This window comes from Phyllobates terribilis, unplaced genomic scaffold (assembly GCF_046119375.1).
Source record: "Phyllobates terribilis strain yellow unplaced genomic scaffold, ASM4611937v1 Scaffold_9__5_contigs__length_417890890, whole genome shotgun sequence".
Classification (NCBI taxonomy): Eukaryota; Metazoa; Chordata; class Amphibia; order Anura; family Dendrobatidae; genus Phyllobates; species Phyllobates terribilis.
The window spans coordinates 102,378,028-102,393,870 of NW_027362769.1; positions in this window are offsets into that span (position 1 = coordinate 102,378,028).

A 15,843-nucleotide genomic window follows, 5' to 3' on the forward strand; every position below is an offset into this window, starting at 1 on the left:
TCATCTGCTCTCTGGTGAGAATAAAACGTTCAGGTATGTTGCCCTGCAGCTGGCTTGACTCTTCTTTTCCTTGCAGGCTGTGGAAAAGTCTGGATACCTTATACACATTAGATACTCATAGCTTGACAGTATATATTATGTGTTATCGCCAACTCACAACAGCCGCTCAGCATTCAGAGGGGATGAACAGCAGTGTGAGCAGCCTCTTCTTGCCTCAGCACCCTTAGTACCTCCAGTATTAGATCAGATAGATAGAATGGACAGCAGTGTGAGCAACCTCTTCTTGCCTCAGCACCCTTGGTCCCTCCAGTATTAGATCAGATAGATAGAATGGACAGCAGTGTGAGCAACCTCTTTGTTACGGATCCGGGTGGTGGAACCTCTGTGCTGCAGTACAAGGAGGGACCCATAGGGGCGTAACTAGGTATCAACTCGGAGCGACCTAGGTCGTACGGCGGCTCAATCGACTCCGTGACCAGGGAAGCTCCGAGCAGAGGGACCAGGTGCTACTCTGGGGACGACCTTGTAAGGGAGCAGGTGACTCCCACGGTACAGATGGCAGGGACTGACCGGTATTGCAGATGGGCAAAGCAGGCAGGCTGACAAGTGATCCGGGTGGATGGACTGGCAGACGCGACAGGCGGGAGCCTCTAGGTAGGCTGTCAGGTGGTCACGGCAGGTGACAGTTGAGAGCCTCTAGGTAGGCTGTCAGGTGGTCACGGCAAGTGACGGGCAGGAGCCTTCAGGTAGGCTGACAGGTGGTCGCGGCAAGTGACGGGCAGGAGCCTCCAGGTAGGCTGACAGGTGGTCACGGCAATGTGAGAGGTAGGAGCCTCTAGGTAGGCTGTCAGGTGGTCACGGCAAGTGATGGGCAGGAGCCTCCAGGTAGGCTGACAGGTGGTCACGGCAATGTGACAGGTAGGAGCCTCTAGGTAGGCTGTCAGGTGGTCACGGCAAGTGATGGGCAGGAGCCTCCAGGTAGACTGACAGGTGGTCACAGCAAGTGTCAGCAGGAGCCTCCAGGTAGGCACGGCAAGTAGCAAGCAGGTGCTTCCTGGTAAGCAGGCAGGCAAAGCCCATAGACAGACTGGCGGACTGAACGGAAGACAGACTGTCAGGCTGGAGAGTAGTCAGGCTGGCGGGCAGGACTAGTAGTCAGGCTAGCAGCGGGACCTAAGGGCTGAAGAATAGGTAAGTACACTGTGCATCAACTATTGCTTGGGCACCTCCATTTTGGAGGAGGTGCCTTATATATGGGAGGACCTCCGGCAATTGGCCGGGGACTCCTTTGGGTGGAGCGCGTGGCGCCTTTAAGAGGGAGGGAGCGCGCGCACCCTAAGCACAGGGCCCGGGAAGCTGCGCGCGCCCGCAGCAGCAGGAAGAGGAGTGCTGGAGGACGCCGGGCGGGGAGTGCGGCAGTGAGAGGGACGGCGTCTCTGCCTGGCAGGGGGCAGAGACGCCGATGCTACAGTACCCCCCCTTTACGCCCCCTCTTTTTTAGGCCAGAAAGAAATTTATTAAGGAGAAGCGGGGCATGAATGTTCTCCCTGGGTTCCCAAGTTCTTTCCTCAGGGCCAAACCCCTTCCAATCCACCAGAAAAAAATGTTTTTCCTCCTACCCTCTTGGTGGCCAGAATGTTCTCTACCTCAAAAACGTCCTCAGCGGAAATCGGAGCAGGGGGAGTACCTGAATTGTTGGAAAAAGAATTAAACACAACTGGTTTGAGGAGAGATACGTGGAAGGAATTGGGAATCCACAAGTTGGCCGGGAGTTTTAACTTGTAGGCCACTGGGTTGATTTGTTTGAGGACTTCAAATGGACCGATGAACTGAGGACCCAACTTATAGGAGGGTATTTTGAGCCAAACATGTTTGGAGGAGAGCCAAACCTTGTCTCTCGGACGGAATTGAGGCGGATCCAGATGTCTCTTGTCAGCATGTCTCTTCATCCGCTCGGAGGACTGAAGAAGTGCGGACCTGGTATTCTCCCAAATGGTGGAAAATTCGCTGACCAGAGACTCTGCGGCAGGGTTGTCCACAGAAGCGGAGACGGGAAACGGAATCCGGGGATGTTGACCGTAGACTACAAAGAACGGGGAATTGGAAGTCGATTCGCTCTCATGGTTGTTGTAGGAGAACTTGGCCCATGGTAGGAGCTCCACCCAATCAGTATGGTGAGCGATAACAAAGTGCCGGAGGTAGCTGGTAAGGATCTGGTTGATACGCTCCACTTGGCCATTGGACTGTGGATGGTAAGCGGAGGAGAAATCCAGGGTGACATCCAGCAGCTTACACGTAGCTCTCCAGAAGCGTGAGGTGAACTGAACTCGATCTGACACAATGTGGAGAGGTAGGCCATGGAGACGGAAGATGAGAAGGATGAAGTCCTTAGCCAGCTCCGATGCAGACGGGAGACCAGGCAGGGGAATAAAGTGGGCCATTTTAGAAAAGCGGTCGGCGACCACCCAAATGACAGTACAACCGGCAGAAACGGAGATCTGTAATAAAGTCCATAGCAATGTGCTGCCACGGGGCAGCAGGTACGGGAAGGGGTAAGAGGTGACCGGCTGGGAGATGTCTGGGAACTTTGTTGCGGGCACAAGATGAACAGGCCGAGACAAAGTCTACCACATCCTTGCGCAGGGTAGGCCACCAATAATGCCGGGTAATGAGCAGGAAGGTCTTCTTCTGACGGGCGTGGCCGGCTAGTTTAGATGAATGACCCCAGTGAAGAATCTTCTCCCGATCTGGAACCGCTACAAATGTCTTACCGGGTGGAAGACGAGTCAGAGCCAAGGGGGCCATCACTTTGGAGGGGTCGATGATGTGCATAGGCTCCTCCTCAAGATCGGAGGACAGAAGGATCGGGACAAGGCGTCAGCTTTAACATTCTTGTCCGCCGGGCGGTAATGTAGGATAAAGTCGACGCGAGCAAAGAAAAAAGACCACCGGGCCTGACGCGGATTGAGTCTTTGGGCATTCTGGAGATATGCTAGGTTTTTGTGATCAGTATAAATGATCACCGGGTATAGAGCACCTTCAAGCAGGTAACGCAACTCCTCCAGCGCCAATTTGTTGGCTAGTAGTTCTCGGTCTCCTATGGAGTAGTTGCGCTCAGACGAGGAGAAGAGTTTGGAGAAGAAGCCGCAGGTTACCATTCTCCAGGATGAAGATTTTTGGGTGAGCACCGCTCCGGCTCCGGAGGAGGAAACATCCACCTCCAGGAAGAACTGTTTGTTGCAGTCCAGACGATGCAGCACTGGGGCAGAGGAGAAGGCTTGCTTTAAGGAAAGGAAGGCCTCCTCGGCTTCGGTTGGCCATTGCTTGGGATTTGCTCCCTTACGGGTGAGCGCAGAGATAGGAGCAGTCCGGGAAGAGAAGTGCGGGATGAAGAGACTGTAGTAGTTGGGGAAGCCCAGGAATCGCTGAATCGCCTTCAACCCCTCCGGACGAGGCCACTTTAAGACAGCAGAGAGCTTCTCGAGGTCCATTTGTAGACCAGTCTGGGAGATAATATAGCCCAGGAACGGAAGGGAGGTCTGCTCGAAGAGGCACTTCTCAAATTTGGCATAGAGGTGATTCTGCCTAAGCCTAAGCAGGACCTGACGAACATCCCTCCGGTGTGTGGGAAGGTCCAGAGAGAAGACCAAGATGTCATCCAGGTACACCACCACGCAGGAATATAGAAGGTCACGGAAGATGTCATTGACTAATTCTTGGAAGACGGCGGGAGCATTGCAGAGACCGAAGGGCATCACACGTTATTCATAGTGACTGTCCCGGGTATTGAATGCCATCTTCCACTCGTCTCCTTGTCGGATCCGGACCAGGTTATACGCCCCACGTAGATCCAGCTTGGAAAAGATCCTAGCGCCCTTAAGGCGGTCAAACAACTCGGAGATGAGCGGCAGGGGTATTTGTTTTTGACCGTGATTTGGTTGAGTCCTCTATAGTCTATACAGGGGCGTAGTGAACCATCCTTCTTCTTGACGAAGAAGAATCCGGCTCCAGCCGGGGAGGTAGATTTCCGGATGAATCCCCTAGCCAGATTCTCCTTAATGTATTCCGACATGGCCCGGGTTTCGGCCGACGACAACGGGTAAATACGCCCACGGGGTGGAGTGGCACCGGGTACCAGGTCGATTGGGCAATCATATGGCCTATGAGGTGGCAGTGTCTCTACTTCCTTTTTGTCGAAGACATCTGCATAGGACCAGTAAGGTGCCGGTAAACCGGGTAGATTAGCTGGGGTAGGTGGCGGATGAACCGGGCGGACTGGGGCAATCCTGCCGGATTGCCAGTTCAGCACGGGTTCATGTCTCTGAAGCCAGGGTAGACCTAGCAATAGGGAGTGAGAAAGGCCGGAAAGCACATGGAAGGAGAGCCTCTCAGAGTTCAGCATTCCCACCTGCAGGGTTATAGGTTCTGTGACGAGCAGGATGGTCACCGGAAGGAGTCTTCCATCCACGGAGGCGACTGCCAATGGTTCAGCCAGAGGTTTGGTGGGAATGTGATATTTCTCTACCAGGGACTGGGAAATGAGGTTCCCAGCAGCTCCGGAATCCAGGTGTGCAATTTCAAAGTAGTGGTTCTCTCCCCAGGAGATAGAGACGGATAAAGTCAAGGACGGAGAGGATTTACTTTTGCCTAGGATGACCTCTCCGAGCGGTCCTAGACTCTGGAGTTTCCCGGCTTCACCGGGCAGGAACGGATCAGGTGCTCCTTACTACCACAGTAGAAACAGCTCCCCTCGGTTCGGCGAGTTTCTAGGCGAGACTTGACCATCTTGGTCTGGTCAATCTGCATAGGTTCGGGCGAGCGTGACCGGGGAATTGCTGAATGAGAAACCGGTTTCTGAAAAACAGGAGCAAGACGAGGAAATCTTCTCTCCCGGGCTACCTCCTTGGTACGTTCTTGGAAACGGATGTCAATCAGGGTAGCTAGTGACACCAGGTCATCCAGTGTGGTAGGAATGTCCCGACCGGCTATCTCGTCCTTAATCCGACCGGAAAAACCCTCCCAGAAGACGGAGACTAGAGCCTCGTTGTCCCAGGCAAGCTCAGAAGCGAGGGTACGGAACCGTATGGCATGTTGGCCCACGGTGAGACTCCCTTGGCGGAGACATAGCAGAGAGGAGGCAGAAGAGGATTTTCGTCCTGGTTCATCGAAGACTCTCCGGAAAGCAGCGAGGAAAGACGATAGATCGGACACCAGGGAATCCCCTCTCTCCCACAGGGGATTTAGCCATGCCAGTGCTTCTCCGGTGAGGTGAGACATGATGAACGCCACCTTGGCCCGGTCGGAGGGAAACTGATGTGCCAAAAGTTCAAAGTGCAGCGTGCACTGGTTCAGAAAGCCCCGACATGAGACGGGGTCACCTCCAAAACGAGGAGGTGCAGAAAGCCGGGGACCTGGGTTGGATGCCGTGGTATTGGTGGGCAGCGGTGCTGCCGGAGCGGGAGTCGCGCGACTCGTGGCGGACACAGGTGGAACAGACAGCGTGTCCAGGCGGGAGTTGACATTCCTCAGGAAGTTCAGAATGGTTTCCTGTTGGGATCTCTGACGGGAAACCTCCTGATACAGGTCAGAGAGCGAAGGAGCTTGGGGGCCACCGGGTTCCATGGCCCGAGCAAACTGTTACGGATAAGGGTGGTGGAACCTCTGTGCTGCGGGGCAAGGAGGGACCCAGAGCGGCGTAACTAGGAATCAACTTGGAGCTACCTAGGTCGTACGGCGGCTCAATCGACTCCGTGACCAGGGAGGCTCTGAGCAGAGGGACCAGGTGCTACTCTGGGGACGACCTTGTAAGGGAGCAGGTGACTCCCACGGTACAGATGGCAGGGACTGACCGGTATTGCAGATGGGCACAGCAGGCAGGCTGATGAGTGATCCGGGTGGATGGACTGGCAGACACGGCAGGCGACAGGCGGGGGCCTCTAGGTAGGCTGTCAGGTGGTCACGGCAGGTGACAGGCGGGAGCCTCTAGGTAGGCTGTCAGGTGGTCTCGGCAAGTGACGGGCAGGAGCCTCCAGGTAAGCTGACAGATAGTCATGGCAATGTGACAGGTAGGAGCCTCTAGGAAGGCTGACAGGTGGTCACTGTTAGAACCCTCCTGTTAGTTCTTTTTCTATTTTGTTGGTCACATGACTTTCTGTCTATATATCCAGCTCCGCCCTTCTGGCCTTGCTGGACTTCAGTGTTTCTTTTGCTCTTAAGCTAGCCAGGTGCCTTATAATAATAATAATAGTTTATTTTTATAGCGCCAACATATTCCGCAGCACTTTACAAATTTTAGGGGGGACTTATACAGACAATACAGAATAAGCATATCTCATATCGAACGGAGTGAGGGCCCTGCTCGCGAGCTTACAGTCTATGAGGAAGTGGGGGAGACACAAAAGGTAAAAAGTACATATATTGTATAATGCAGCCTTGATATACTGAATAGGATAAATAATAATACATGGACTGGTCGCCAGCCAGTATGTGTGCAGTCCTGACAGAGGCTTTTATGTGCATGGTTGGTTTGAACGCGAAGTTGAAGAAGATTTTAATATGGGGGAAAGCTGGGATGGACAGAGTGTGTTTAGGTGATACGCCAGTCTAAAGAAATGTGTTTTTAGGGTTCGCTTGAAACTGTGGGTATTGGGAATTAATCGAACTGTCCTGGGTAGTGCATTCCAGAGAATTGGCGCAGCACGCGAGAAATCTTGGAGACGGGAGTGGGAAGTTCGGATTATGGAGGATTTTAGTTTCAAGTCATTTGCAGAACGGAGGGCACGTGTAGGGTGGTAGACTGAGACAAGGGAGGAGATGTAGGGGGGTACTGAAGCATGGAGCGCTTTGTGGGTAAGCGTGATAAGTTTAAAACGAACTCTATATTGGATGGGCAACCAATGCAATGACTGGCACAGGGAAGAGGCATCTGAGTAGCGGTTGGCGAGGAATATGATCCTGGCTGCTGCGTTCAGGACGGATTGGAGAGGGGAGAGTTTAGTAAGAGGGAGACCGATTAGTAGAGCGTTGCAATAGTCAAGACGAGAATGAATAAGAGCGACAGTAAGAGTTTTTGCCGAGTCAAAGGTGAGAAAAGTCCTGATTCTTGAGATGTTTTTGAGGTGTAGATGACATGAACGAGCGAGTGATTTGATGTGAGGAGTGAAAGAAAGATCTGAATCAAAAATGACCCCAAGACAGCGGGCTTGTAGCTGGGGAGTAATGGTTGAGCCACAAACGGAGATGGCAATATCGGGCACAGGTAGATTAATGGAGGGAGGAAAGACGAGTAGTTCAGTTTTTGACAGATTCAGTTTTAGGTAGAGGGAGGACATAATGTTAGACACAGCAGAAAGACAATCACTGGTCTTTTGTAGTAATGCAGGGGTGATGTCCGGAGCAGAGGTGTATAATTGGGTGTCATCAGCATAGAGATGGTACTGAAAACCGAATCTACTGATTGTTTGTCCAATAGGAGCGGTGTATAAGGAGAAAAGAAGGGGGCCTAGGACTGATCCTTGAGGAACCCCGACAGTAAGAGGAAGTAGGGAGGAGGAGGAGCCGGCAAAAGACACAGAGAAGGAGCGGTCAGAGAGATAAGAGGAGAACCAGGAGAGAACCGTGTCCTTGAGGCCAATAGTGCGGAGCATAGTGAGGAGGAGCTGGTGATCCACAGTGTCAAATGCTGCAGAGAGATCCAGGAGAATCAGCAGGGAGTAGTGACCATTAGATTTAGCTGTTAGTAGATCATTAGAGACTTTAGTGAGGGCAGTTTCAGTAGAATGTAAAGAGCGGAAACCAGATTGTAAAGGGTCAAGAAGAGAGTTGTCTGAGAGATAGCGGATTAGACGGGAGTGGACCAGGCGTTCCAGGAGTTTAGAGATAAAGGGAAGATTGGAAACAGGTCTGTAGTTGGCCGTGCAGTTCTGGTCGAGGGATGGTTTTTTAAGTAATGGTTGTATGCTGGCGTGTTTAAAAGAAGAGGGAAAGATACCAGATGAGAGGGAAAGGTTGAAAATTTTAGTTAGGTGAGAGGTGACAGCTGGAGCAAGGGACTGAAGGAGATGTGAGGGAATAGGGTCGCTGGTGCAGGTGGTAGGGCGAGAAGATGCAAGGAGCCTGATCACTTCATCTTCCGTGACTGGTTCGAAGTCAGAAAATGAGCAAGATACAATGTGGCGGGGGGGAGCATGCATAACATTTGGGGATTGGGAGAAAATTTCCTGTCGGATATGGTCAATTTTTTCTTTGAAATAGTTAGCCAGATCGTCAGCGCTGAGGTCGGTGGTCGGGGCCTGTGCTGTTTGATTGAGGAGAGAATGAAACGTGTCAAAGAGTCGTTTAGGATTATTGGAAAGTGAGATGATGAGGTTGTTAAAGTAGGTTTGTTTGGAGAGGTGAAGGGCAGAGTTATATGTTTTCAGCATAAATTTATAGTGGAGGAAATCTTCGGGCAGATTTGATTTTCTCCACAGCCGTTCAGCGCACCTGGAGTACCTCTGGAGAAGACGTGTTTGAGGCGTGTGCCAGGGTTGTCGCCGTCTATGCCGAATTGTTCTTTGTGTAGGAGGTGCGGCTTCATCCAGGGCGCATAGCATTATTTTGTTATAATGCTTCAATGCAGATTCGGGACATGAGAGGGAGGAGATTGGGGCCAATGATGATTGCAACCTTTTTATAAATTTCTGGGTGTTAATGGCGCGTAAATTTCTATAAGTGTGGACGGTGGGAGTGTCTTGAGTAGAGTCACAGTTCTTGACAGAGAATGAAAGAAGATTATGGTCAGAGAGTGGAAGGGGAGAGTTAGTAAAGTCATGTACTGAGCAAAGCCGGGAGAAGATCAGGTCCAATGTGTTCCCGTCCTCATGTGTAGGAGAATTAGCAAGCTGTGAAAGGCCGAAGGAGGAGGTTAATGATAAAAGATGTGTGGCAGATGGGGAAAGAGGATCGCCAATTGGGATGTTAAAGTCTCCCATGATTATCGTGGGGATGTCGCAGGATAGAAAATTTGTAAGCCAGGCAGCAAAGTGATCCAGGAATTGACGGGGGGGACCTGGGGGGCGATAGACAACCGCCACTCGCAGGGAGAAGGGCCGGTAGAGTCTGACTGTGTGGGCCTCAAAGGACGGGAAGATAAGGGAGGGTACAGGGGGGATAACCTGAAAAGTACATTTTGTTGAAAGAAGCAGACCAACACCTCCACCTGATCTGTTGTCAGGTCGCGGGGTATGAGAGAAATGTAGGCCACCATAGGAGAGAGCTGCAGCGGCGGTGGTGTCCGACTGCTGGATCCAGGTTTCAGTGAGAGCCAGAAGGTTGAGGGAATTAGAGAGGAAAAAGTCATGGATGTAAGAGAGTTTATTACAAGCTGAGCGTGCATTCCAAAGGGCACAGTTGAATGAGACAGAAGATATGCAGGGAATATTAATGAGATTAGCAGGGTTTCTGAATGTAACAGGGAAAGAGTTAGTGTTATTATTACTGGAGGGTCCTGGGTTGGGAGAAATATCACCTGCGACTAATAGAAGGAAGATACAGAGAGTGAGCAGATGATTGAGTGATTTGTGAGAGCGTTTCCTGCGTTGTATGGTGGGAATGAATGGATCTGCGTGGTATAACATTGTGAAGAGAGCATGACAACTGTACATAGGAGAAGAGAGGAGTGAGGGATTAATATGGATGAAGTGTGCCGCATTTGTGGGTGAACGGTGAATGTGGATGATTGTAGCAACCAGAGTATAAATGGCACAGATACAAATGGTGAATACTGTTTGCCAAAAAGATGACCTGGAAGCAAGTTTGTTGGTTTGTCTTGCATGTCTTACCTGTCTCCTGCCCTGTCCAACTGCCATTTTCTAACTGCCAGGGCACTTTGCTAAATTATGGCACTTCGATAAAGTATGCATAAATGCTATATGCATAAATGCCCCCGCATAAATGCCTCCCCTTAACTAAGTCTCAATATATAGGGACGTATCTGCTTAGATCTGCACAGATTTAACTCATTAACAATCAATCACTAGCTTAAAAGACAACAGGAGACCATAAAGTGCAGGGAAAAAAAAAAAAAAAAAAACAGACTAGTAAACTCGGCATGGATCATAAACTCTTAAAGTAAGTGTGATGACCTTTAAGTATCATGGAATAAAAAAGCTAGAGGAGTGAAAAAATATATACCAGAAATTGATAGGCTGCAGAGCATTGCATGGAGATATAATGCAGTTTTCAGGACAGATCACACAAGCAGTGAAAAATATATACCAGAAATTGATAGGCTGCAGAGCATTGCATGGAGATATAATGCAGTTTTCAGGACAGATCACACAAGCAGTGAAAAATATATACCAGAAATTGATAGGCTGCAGAGCATTGCATGGAGATATAATGCAGTTTTCAGGACAGATCACACAAGCAGTGAAAAATATATACCAGAAATTGATAGGCTGCAGAGCATTGCATGGAGATATAATGCAGTTTTCAGGACAGATCACACAAGCAGTGAAAAATATATACCAGAAATTGATAGGCTGCAGAGCATTGCATGGAGATATAATGCAGTTTTCAGGACAGATCACACAAGCAGTGAAAAATATATACCAGAAATTGATAGGCTGCAGAGCATTGCATGGAGATATAATGCAGTTTTCAGGACAGATCACACAAGCAGTGAAAAATATATACCTGTAAGAAGAGAAGAAAGATGGATATTAGCAATGCCATTTTCTAACTGCCAGGGCACTTTGCTAAATTATGGCACTTCGATAAAGTATGCATAAATGCTATATGCCTTGTACCTAACTCTGTAGTTTGCTTGGTTTTTTGACCACTAGTACTTTTTGTTTGTTTGTCTTTGCTCTGCTACAATTTCTCCTCGGAGGTGTCCATCTATATCCCAGTCCTTAGTTCTTGTAGGGACCCCTTCCTTATATCTATAGGTCTGCATTCAGACTAGCCGAGGACTTAGGCGGGTCTGTTCACAAGGAACAGGTCCCCCACTGCATCATAGGGAATCAGCTTAGTCCTATTGTAGGGACAGTTTTCCTATCTTTCCTTAGTGCTTGTAGCAGTTCATAACAGTAAGTCCAGCCCAAAACAAAAATAAAACACTCTAAGGAAAGAAATCCAGATATCAGCATGGTGTCGGTTCAGGAGTTGGTTCGTCGCCTACAGGGACTGTCTTTGGAGGTGGCCGAGCTCCAGCAACACGTGAGTAGCTGTCCTGGAGCGCATTTTGTAGAACCGAAGGTAGGACTGCCAGATATTTTTTTATGGTAAACAGCAAGATTTTTTTTCTTTTAAAAACGCTTGTTTATTATATTTTCGTTTAAGACCCAGATCCTCTGGGAATGAATCACAGCGCATTGGGTTTATAATGTCACTTTTGCGCAAAGAACCACAGGATTGGCCCTTTTCTCTCCAACCTAATGATCCGTGTTTTAGATCAGTGGAAGATTTTTTTTCTGCTATGGGGTTGTTGTATGACGATCCTGATCGAGTCTCATCTGCTGAAACTGAATTAAGACGTTTGAAGCAGGGATCAGGTGATGTGGAAAATTATTGTACATACTTCAGAAGATGGTCGGCCGAAGTGGAATGGAATGACTCGGAATTAAAATGTCTGTTTCTTGCTGGTCTAGGTGAAAGGGTTAAGGATCTGCTGATTGCCTTCCCAACACCTGGAACCTTGCAGGAGGCAATGCAATTAGCTATACGTGTGGACAGGAGACGGCGTGCTAGGATTAATGAAGAGAAATCTACTGCTATGGCAGCTCCTAGTTTTCAGAGGGTCTGCTCGGAAGGTGGAGAACCGATGGAGATTGGGGCGATGTCACCCCATTCTCAGGAAAAAGACCACAGGTTTCCTAAGGGATTATGTTTTTATTGCGGTAAATCTGACCACTTTATTAAGAACTGTGTGCTTCGTTTGAACAAAGAAAAAAAAAAGGTCAGTTACGCCTGTATAGCTTGTTTAAACTCACAGGGAGTATTTCTTTCTGGGAGCACCTCATTTCAGGAGGAATTGATTGAATTTCGGATATTTGTGGATTGTGGTTCTACACTCAATGTGATTGATAAGGGATTTTTGGAAAAATTTAAATTAGAATCCAAACTTTTGAAATGTATTACTCACAAGGTTTTTGAATTTCCCCTCACCATTAATGGTATTCACCAAGAGAATTTGGATTTGGCGGTATTAAATAACTTGCCTTCTCCAGTGGTTTTGGGGTTACCTTGGCTAAAATTGCACAATCCTGTACTGGACTGGTCTACCCATGAAATTAAGTCTTGGAGTCCTAAGTGTCATGATAAATGTTGTAACGGTCGCATTGCTGCTGTGGAAAGAGGGGAATTACCTGTACCTATTCAGGATTTTTGGAAGTTTTTTTCTGAGGAGGAGTCGCAAGTTTTGCCTCCTCATAGGGACTATGATCGCACCATTGAGTTTGTCCCTGGAGCTACTCTTCCCAAGAGTCACTTATTTAATCTGACTATCCCTGAGAGAAAGGCTTTGGAGGAATACATACAGACAAGCTTGGCCGCCAGTCACATTAGAACTTCTAAGTCTCCTGTGGCTGTTGGATTTTTTTTTGTAAAAAAAGGACGGCCGTTTACGTCCATGTCTGGACTTTCGCGAAATTAATAAAATTACCGTATGCAATTCCTACCCACTGCCATTAATTCCTGACTTGTTCAACCAGTTAGTGGGGGCCAAGTGGTTCTCTAAAATTGATCTCCGGGTGGCATACCATTTGTTACCAATGAAGGAAGGTGATGAATGGAAAACTGCTTTTAACACTCCGGTGGGTCATTTTGAGAATCTGGTTATGCCTTTTGGTCTTACCAATGCACCAACGTTTTTTCAGAACCTTATTAATGACATCCTAAGACCGTTGATCGGTAAGAATGTAGTGGTGTATTTGGATGACATTTTGATTTATTCGCCGGATCTGGAGTCTCATTGGCAGAGCATACGTGAGGTATTGCAATTGTTAAGTGACAATTCGCTTTTTGCTAAGCTGGAGAAATGTGAGTTCGCTGTGCAGAGAATTAGTTTTTTGGGCTACATTATCTCCAGCGAGGGCTTTGAGATGGACCCGGTGAAGGTTCAGGTGGTGCAGGAATGGCCTAGGCCTATTGGTTTGAAATCGATATAGAGATTTTTGGGTTTCGCCAATTATTACAGAAAATTCATTAAGAATTTTTCTATAATTGTTAAGCCGCTGACCGATCTCACCAGGAAAGGTGCGAATACGGTTCAGTGGACTACGGAGGCCATTGAAGCTTTTGTGTATCTCAAGGAGGGGTTCAGTTCTGCCCCCATCCTTATGCAGCCTGATCAGACCAAGCCTTTTTTGGTCGAGGTTGATGCTTCTTCGGTGGGGGTCGGGGCTGTTCTGTCTCAGGAAAACAAGGATGGAGTGCATCCCTGTGCTTTTTTTTCAAAAAAATTTTCTGAGACCGAACTTAATTACGATGTTGGTAATCGGGAATTGCTGGCGATTAAACTCGCATTTGAACATTGGCGTCATCTCTTGGAACGTGCTAAATTTCCCATTCAGGTTTTCACTGATCATAAGAATCTGATCTATCTTGATGCTGCCAAGCGCTTGAATGCCTGTCAGGCTAGGTGGGCACTTTTTTTTCCGCGGTTTAATTTTTCTGTTACTTACATCCCGGGTACCAAGAATGTAAAAGCTGATGCTTTATCTCGCAGCTTTTCTCCCATGGTTGGTACCGAGGAGGAGGAGAGCATTTTACAGGAAGGGGTTGTGATAGCAGCATTGGACTCCGTTTTGGAAGATGGGATTCTGAAAGCCCATGGGAGGTTGTTTGTGCCTAGGACCTTTAGGAGAGATATGTTTGTTGAGTGTCATGAGTCTCGGTTGGCAGGTCATCCTGGAATTTCTGAGACTAAGAGACTTGTAGGTCGCAGTTTCTGGTGGCCTGGGTGGCAGAAGGAAGTCATTAAGTGGGTGCGTCAATGTACTGTGTGTGCTAGATCTAAGTCTTCACATGCTCCTGCTGCAGGGTTGCTTTGCCCTCTGGAGGTTCCTAGTGCACCTTGCACGCTTCTTGCTATGGATTTTATTACTGACCTTCCTGCCTCTGAGGGTTTCATTGTCATTTGGGTGGTCGTGGACCGTTTTAGCAAGATGTGTCACTTGGTTCCTTTCATCAAACTGCCCTGCGCTAAGACACTCGCTTAGGCTTTTGTTAAGGAAATTGTCAGGCTCCATGGCGTTCCTACCGACATTGTTTCCGATAGGGGACCTCAGTTCGTGGCTCGTTTTTGGCGTGCCTTTTGTGACAGGTTGGGAGTTCATTTGTCATTTTCATCTGGATATCATCCTGAGTCTAATGGACAGACAGAAAGAAAGAACCAGGATGTTGAACAGTTTTTGCATTGTTTTGTGGCTGACAATCAAGAGGGGTGGTCTGAGTTTCTGCCACTTGCTGAATTTGCTCTTAACAACCATACATCCTCTTCTGCTGGGTGTTCTCCTTTTTTTGTTGTACTGGGAGACATCCGTCGTTTGGGTCATTCTCCAAATTGGTATCGGCTGTGCCGGAGGAGGAGAATTTTTCCGGTGATTTGGAGAGAGTTTGGACTGATGTACGTTGTAACCTTCAAGAGGCTAACACAAAATCTAAGAGGTACTTTGACAGGAAACGTCAAGAGGTTTTGTTTACGGTTGGTGACATGGTTTGGTTGTCCTCTAAGAATCTGCGGTTGAGGATTCCTTCTAAGAAATTGGGCCCGAAATTTGTAGGGCCGTTTAAGGTACTTCGGGTAGTTAACCAATCTGCTGTTAGGTTGCAGGTTCCCACCTCCTGGAAGATTAATCCGGTGTTTCATGTTTCCTTATTGAAAAAAGCTGATGTTTCGGATAGGGACGCCACTGTCTCTGTTCCTCCGGTGGTGGAAGACGGTGAATATGAAATTTCTCGCATTCTTATTTCTAGATGGCATAGAGGGAGATTGCAGTATCTCGTCGCTTGGAAAGGTTTCGGTCCCGAGGATAACTCCTGGGTAAAGGCGGATGATGTCTCTGCTCCTAGACTTGTCGGAGCGTTTCACAGGAGGTTTCCTGATAGACCTGGGCCTGGAGGATCCGGAGGATCCTCATAGAAGAGGGGGTACTGTTAGAACCCTCCTGTTAGTTCTTTTTCTATTTTGTTGGTCACATGACTTTCTGTCTATATATCCAGCTCTGCCCTTCTGGCCTTGCTGGACTTCAGTGTTTCTTTTGCTCTTAAGCTAGCCAGGTGCCTTGTACCTAACTCTGTAGTTTGCTTGGTCTTTTGACCACTAGTACTTTTTGTTTGTTTGTCTTTGCTCTGCTACAATTTCTGCTAGGAGGTGTCCATCTATATCCCAGTCCTTAGTTCTTGTAGGGACCCCTTCCTTGTATCTATAGGTCTGCGTTCAGACTAGCCGAGGACTTAGGCGGGTCTGTTCACAAGGAACAGGTCCCAAGCTGCATCGTAGGGAATCAGCTTAGTCCTATTGTAGGGACAGTTTTCCTATCTTTCCTTAGTGCTTGTAGCAGTTCATAACAGTCACGGTAAGTGACGGGCAGGAGCCTCCAGGTAGGCTGACAGGTGGTCACAGCAAGTGACAGCAGGAGCAGGAGCCTCCAGGTAGGCACGGCAGGTAGCAAGCAGGTGCTTCCAGGTAAGCAGGCAGGCAAAGCCCATAGACAGACTGGCGGACTGAACGGAAGACAGACTGTCGGGCTGGAGAGTAGTCAGGCAGGCGGACTGGACTGATAGTCAGGCTGGCGTGCAGGACTAGTAGTCAGGCTAGCAGCGGGACCTGAGGGCTGAAGCAGAGGTAAGTATACT